The 6000-nt window shown below is 39.4% G+C and overlaps 1 protein-coding gene and 1 pseudogene across 1 annotated transcript in view; one reads left to right on the forward strand and one right to left on the reverse strand.

Moving 5' to 3' along the window:
- Window positions 1–6000, reverse strand: part of RNF17 (ring finger protein 17) — a 122730-nt gene that overhangs the window by 98183 nt on the left and 18547 nt on the right. The gene's annotated exons all lie outside the window — the stretch shown is intronic.
- Window positions 3021–3142, forward strand: LOC115290981 (annotated as a pseudogene).

A 6000-nucleotide genomic window follows, 5' to 3' on the forward strand; every position in this document is an offset into this window, starting at 1 on the left:
AGAAACAGGACAAGTGGCCCCCCAGTGGAGGCGGGACCACTTACACCAAATCCCACCCCTCTGTGCCTGGCAACTGCTTATCTACTGGAGTGAGACTGACCCAAGCAGCTAGCTGGCCTCTTCTCCAGACCAGCACAGCCACTGGTCCCAGGCACCAAAAGACAACTGTCCTGAGGTTTTAATTTTTTAATGTTTATTTATTTTTGAGAGAGAGACAGAGCACAAGCAGGAGAGGGGCAGAGAGAGAGACACAGAATCTGAAGAGGTTCTAGGCTCCAAGCTATTATCACAGAGCCTGATGTGGGGCTCAAACTCACAAACTGTGAGATGATGATTGGAGCCCAAGGCAGATGCTTAATTGACTGAGCCACCCAAGTGCTCCTCTCCTGCGATTTTGTATGTTAGTCTACTGCTCTTTTTTCTCTTTTCTTTCCATCTCTTCTCTTTTTCTTTATAATATCTTTTTTCCTTTGGAATCAGGTTCATATTTTTGGATTTTATTTTTGGTCAAAAATATATATTATACATATATTTTACATATGTTATATATACAATATATGTTATATATAACACATAACACATACAATATATAATATATTAATATGCCATATATGATATATATTGTATGGATATATAGATATATATAACATGGATATAGATAGATCGCTTAATTATGATATAATATATATACACTATATAAATATTATACATATATATCATAATTAAGCGATCTATCCATCAAGAAGAGCTAACAAATGTGTTTGTGCCCCCAACATGAAAGCATCCAAATATATAAATTAATCACAAACATAAATAAATGTATAGATAGTTATACTGTGATTGTAGGGGTTTTAATACTCCACTTACAACAATGGGCACATTATCTAGGGAGAAAATCAGTAAGGACACAATGCCTCTGAATGACACATTGGACCAGAAGGACTTAACAGATATATTCAGAAGTTTTCATCCAAAAGCAGTGGAATACACATTCCTCTTGAGTACACATGAAACATTCTCTAAAACAGATCATATACTGGATCACAAAACAGCCCTTGAAAAGATAAAAGGATTGAGATCATACAATGTATATTTTCAGATCACAATGCTAAGAAACTTGAAATCAACCACCAGAAAAAATTTGGAAAGCCTCCATATACATGGAGGTTAAAGAACATCCCACTAAAGAATGAATGGGTTAACCAGGAAATTATAAAAGAAATAAAAAAATATATGGAAAAAAAAGAAAATGAAAACATATCAAACCCTTTGGGATGCAGCAAAGGCAGTCCTAAGAGGAAAATACATTGCAATTCAGGCTTATCTCAAGGGGCAAGAGACTTCCAGTAGCATCCTCATGGTATTGGGTATCTGGCTGAGGAGGGAGAGTCAGGGTTTTATCCGAAGGGCTCTGGTGAGGGAGGGGAGGGATGGGAGTGGTGGATGAGACATAGGGGTTGGGCATCATGCTTTCTTCATGAGTGTTGGGAGCCGCAAAGATTTCAGCTGTTTGGCCATTTACTAGCCGGAAATGTCACTCCCTGTGGGGAGTTGCAAATAGGCAGGGGAGCGCCACTCCCTGTCAGAGGAGAAGCCAGAAGATCAAAGATCAACCGCCTGCAGGCAGGGTAGCATCAGCCCCTCAGGCGCTGTGCTAAAACACTTTAGTCTGGTTCCTCTTTTACTCCAGTCTTAATCCCTTAACCTGTTTCCTAGCAACCGACCTAGGTCAGCTGCCTTGTTTTCCCGCCTTGAAACCTTTATAAGATAGGGTGTTTTCTCAATAAAAAGAAGAGGCTTGATCAGATTCCGTGTGTGCTGTCCTTACTCTCTGTGCTCCCCCTTCCTGCCCTGTTTTCTCTCCCTCCCTCAGGAAAAGAACATGCGACGATTCTCCGCCCTGCTGACCTGGCTTCGGCTAAGACACATGAGGGAGCAGATTTGACCTATGAGGAATCCTGGACTGTGTCTGTAGAAGGAGGTTGGGCTCAGAAGGAGGGTATGTAGACAAAAAAATATGTGAGGTAGTGTAGACTCTTCAGCCTGCAGGTCATACCCTCAGCGTCACTTCCTATGGAATGAGAGCTAGGTTAGTGGAGCTCTGGGGCTTAGAGCAGGTACTGCTGCTGCCTGGCCACCCTCCCCTGTCTGGGCAAGAGGAATGATCCACTGCTACAGTCAAGGACCCCTAGTCAAGTGCATCCTTGAGAGGATTACAGAGCAGGCAGGTAGCTTAGGAGCCTGCTCCACTCCTCCAGACACCACACTCAAATAAAGCATTGAGATTTAAGGAGGTTCCATTCTTGCTCAGAGTTACAGAGCAGGGCCCCGTGGAGTCAGCAGGAATGCTTAAGGTACCTGCAGAGATAAGAGGAGGAGGACATAAGATGGCAGAGAAATAGGGAGTTCCGTACTTTCCGCTTGCATCTCTCAAAGAAGGGCTGAAGTCAAAGGACACTGAACTGCAAGAGTCTGGGAGGAAAAGAGAGAGTCCACTAAGATGACAGCCTCATAGGTGCATGATTGGGAACTGGGGAAGATAAAAATGGGTTGGACACGGAGGCCCAGTGGGGAGGGAGCCCCCTCTGTGGAACATACATGGGGAAGAGAAAGACTGGCTGAAACTGCTCGTAGAACTGTCCCTGGAAAAAAGAAAAAATGTGGCCAAGGACAGAGAGGGATCCTATCAGCCCATCTGTAACTGCAGGGTGTTTGGAGAGAGATCCTCCTATCTCTAACTGTGGAGCTTTCTTTGGGCTGGGTGCCCTGGTCTCAGAAATCCCCCGATCCCTGACTAGACGGTATGCAAGAGACTCAGTCAGCAACAGGAGGAACCACCCCCCTACTTGATCCCCAGCTAGAAAGTGCCCCAGCTTGCGGGATTACATTTCAGGCAGTATCATTAAAGTGCAGGGACAAAGATCTGGAAACGAGGCTGAGTGTGGGACACAGAACACAGACTACCTTGATCATGCCCTCGGCGCAGGGAGATCGGACCCAAAAGAGTGATTTGCAACGCTTGGCTCGAGAAGGGACTGGGGCTTACACTGACTATACAGAAAGAGGAGGCAGAGTAAATCCACCCATATACACCCCAGTCCAAGTGCTTTGCCTGGTCTGGATTGTGAATGGGGGGACATGGAGAAAGAAAAAAAACAGAGAGAGAAGGGTCTGGGGGTCGCCATTTTTCTCCCCACAACCACCAACCCAAGGCCTCAGGGAGCGGCTATGGGTACCCACAGTGGAGGCGAGTTCTGCCTACACCAAATCAAGGGTCAAGAAAGGTCCCAAATATATAACCTAACCTCACACCTAAAGGAACTAGAAAGACAGCCCAGAGTCAGCAGCAGAAGAGAAAAAATAAAGATTAGAGCAGAAATAAACAATATAACATCCAACAAAACAGTAGAACAGATCAATGAATCTAAGAGCTGGTCTTTTGAAAGAATTAACAAAATTGATAAACCCTTAGACTGACTTCTCAAAAAGAGAGAGGACCCAAATAGATAAAATCACAAATGAAAGGAGAGATCACAACTAATACCACAAAATACAAAGAATTATTAGAGAATACTATGAAAAATTATATGCCAACAAACTAGAGAACCTCAAAGAAACAGACAAATTACTAAATGCCAAAACTCAAATGGGAAGAAACAGAAAATTTCAACAGACCCATAACCAGCAAAGAAATTGAAATGGTTATCAAAAATCTCCCAACAGTCCAGGACCAGATAGCTTCCCAGGGGAATTCTAACAGATATTTAATGAAGAGTTACTACCTATTCTTCTCAAGTTATTCTAAAAAGTACAAACAGAAGGAAAGCTTCCAGAGTCATTGTATGAAGCCAGAATTACCTTGATTCCTAAACCAGATAAAGACCCCACAAAAAAGGAGAATTATAGTCCAACATCGCTGAAGAACATGAATGCAAAATTTCTCAACAAGATACCACCAAATCAAATTCAACAGTATATTAAAAGAATTATTCACCATGATCAAGTGGGATTCATTCCTGGACTGCAGGGCTGGTTCAATATTTGCAAATCAATCAACATGATACATGATATTAATAGAAGAAAGGATAAGAACCGTAGGATCAATAGATGCAGTAAAAACATTTGACAAAATACAGCATAAAATAATAAAAACCATCAGGAAAATTGGGATAAAAGAAACATACTTAAACATCATAAAAGCCATAATGAAAGCCCCACCACTAATATCATCCTCAGTGGGGAAAAACTGAGAGCTTTCCCCCTGAGATCAGGAACGTGACAGGGATGTCCACTTTCACCACTGTTGTTTAAACATAGTGTCAGAAGTCCTAGCCTCAGCAATCAGACAACAAAGTGAAATAAAAGGCATCCAAAATGGCAAAGAAGCCAAACTTTCACTCTTCCAGATGACACGATACTCTACATGGAAAACCCAATTGACTCCACCAAAAAACTGCTAGAACTGATCCATAAATTCAGCAAAGTCACAGGGTACAAAATCAATGTACCAAAATTGGTTGCATTTTTATACACCAATAATGAAGCAACCAAAAAGATAAATAAAGAAAGTATGCTTTAAAAAGTTAAAGTTATACAAAAATATAATTACCATCTGAGTAGGGTCTCAGTGAACTAACAAGAAATTTCTTTCACTCTTATAAAGTTGCAAAGTAAAACTTTGCTATTTTTTCACATTGATCCATTCCATAGTCAACCATAAATGTAAACTTACTTAGGACTGAAACATGATTTCAGAAAAATCATAGCAAATGTCAAAATATTATGGTATTTCATCTAATGAACATTTATTACATGTTTACTGTGTTCGACACCAGGGATGTAGAAAACAGTATGTGTTCCATGCCCTTACAGGGGCTCGCAGACTAGAAGAAAACATATATAAATAAATAAGTGCAATAAAAAATAACACAGGTGCTGGTTTCCAACTGGGTGGGATATGGTTTTTAAAAATCTCTGCATTACTAATTCAGAAAAAAATCTCCACATTACTAACACACACACACACACACACACACACACACACACACACACACACACACAGTCTTATAGAAGAAAAGAAAAATAGTCTCCGAGTTATTACTTTTCATTTTATTAATCACCTCTCAAGCCATCTCTTTCCAAAGTCCTCCATTGTATATACTCATGATACTCAAGAATCAATACAGAAACAAGTTACTTAACCACATCTTACTTGCAGCCAGTACCAGTAACTTTTGCTAGAATGATACTCTCAGCTTTATTCCATTCTTTTCTTCCTACGCCTTAAATAAGGACAAATTAATGCTGCTTCTTTAGGAGATTGATTCTCCATTCCATTAACAGCTAAAACAAATTATAATAGAGCATTCTACATGGGAGATACAGAATTCCAGTTATGGAATGAATAAGTCACTGGAATAAAGGAACAGCACAAGGAATATAATCAATGATATTGTAATAGTGCTATATGGTAATAGATGGTAGGTACACTGTGGTGAGCAGAACATATAGAGAAGCTGAATCACTGTTGTACACTTGAAAATAATGTGATATTGCATGTCAACTATACTCAAATAAAAAATTTATAAAAAACATAGAGTACTCTATAAACAATGGGCTGGAAATATTGATATAAGAATGGCATTTTATCAATGATGCTAAAATTATCCTTTCAGAAATAGATGAACTTTATTTTTTTTCCTTTTTATTTATTTATTTATTCATTATTTTTATTATTTTTTTACTTTATAAAGTTTCATATTTTTTTAACATATGTAATTATTTTCCATCCTTTACAATACAGTAGTTGCAATGACACTCCAAACAGAAAAGCAAAGTAAAAAATCAAAACACCAACTTCTGTTTCATGTAATTAGACTTATACAGAAATTAGAAGGTTATGTAACAACTAGTTAATCACCTAATTTCACAGCTATCTGAAGTGGCAATCGTTATATAGCAGCTTATCTATGATACATTCAAGATAAATGATACAATATA

The sequence above is a fragment of the Suricata suricatta genome, chromosome 4, assembly GCF_006229205.1.
Source record: "Suricata suricatta isolate VVHF042 chromosome 4, meerkat_22Aug2017_6uvM2_HiC, whole genome shotgun sequence".
NCBI lineage: Eukaryota > Metazoa > Chordata > Mammalia > Carnivora > Herpestidae > Suricata > Suricata suricatta.